We start from the raw sequence: 571 nt of genomic DNA on the forward strand, positions 1-571 counted from the left end.
AAGCAGGATTAAAGTCTGAGTCCACATCATCAGATACACTTTACTTTGAAGAGCAGTGAATTTCTGGTGCAGAGCTTTTATTTTGAAGCATAGTTTCCAGCCAAACACAAGTACAGACAATGGAACCTGGTTCAACTGAGACTGGACTCACACAGACCCACAAACACACAGTCCAGTCCTGGTCCGGTACGGTCTTTAGCTCAGGCTCAGAGGGGGACTCTGTAGTCCAGTAGAATCTGTAGTCCTGTAGTCCTGTAGAATCTGTAGTCCTGTAGAATCTGTAGTCCTGTAGTCCTGTAGAATCTGTAGTCCTGTAGTCCTGTAGAATCTGTAGTCCTGTAGAATCTGTAGTCCTGTAGACTCTGTAGTCCTGAAGACTCTGTAGTCCTGTAGACTCTGTAGTCCTGTAGTCCTGTAGAATCTGTAGTCCTGTAGAATCTGTAGTCCTGTAGACTCTGTAGTCCTGAAGACTCTGTAGTCCTGAAGACTCTGTAGTCGTGAACTGAGACTTACAGTCTGAGAACATCTGGACCCTGAGTTTAGACCATGTGGGAACCAAACAAAACCATCA

At 45.2% G+C, this 571-nt stretch overlaps 1 long non-coding RNA gene across 1 annotated transcript; it reads right to left on the bottom strand.

Annotated features, from left to right (window-relative positions):
• Positions 1 to 60: 60 nt before the first annotated feature.
• LOC147819809 (uncharacterized) lies at positions 61 to 565 on the bottom strand. Its single transcript, XR_015436375.1, has 2 exons — positions 379 to 565; positions 61 to 294 (listed from the first exon to the last, which is right to left on the bottom strand). It is a non-coding gene; the product is annotated as an uncharacterized LOC147819809 (long non-coding RNA).
• Between the last annotated feature and the right edge of the window lie 6 nt (positions 566 to 571).

This window comes from Seriola lalandi, unplaced genomic scaffold (assembly GCF_002814215.2).
Source record: "Seriola lalandi dorsalis isolate HSWRI2012SDOR001 ecotype SW California unplaced genomic scaffold, Sedor1 jcf7180002045239, whole genome shotgun sequence".
Lineage (NCBI taxonomy): Eukaryota > Metazoa > Chordata > Actinopteri > Carangiformes > Carangidae > Seriola > Seriola lalandi.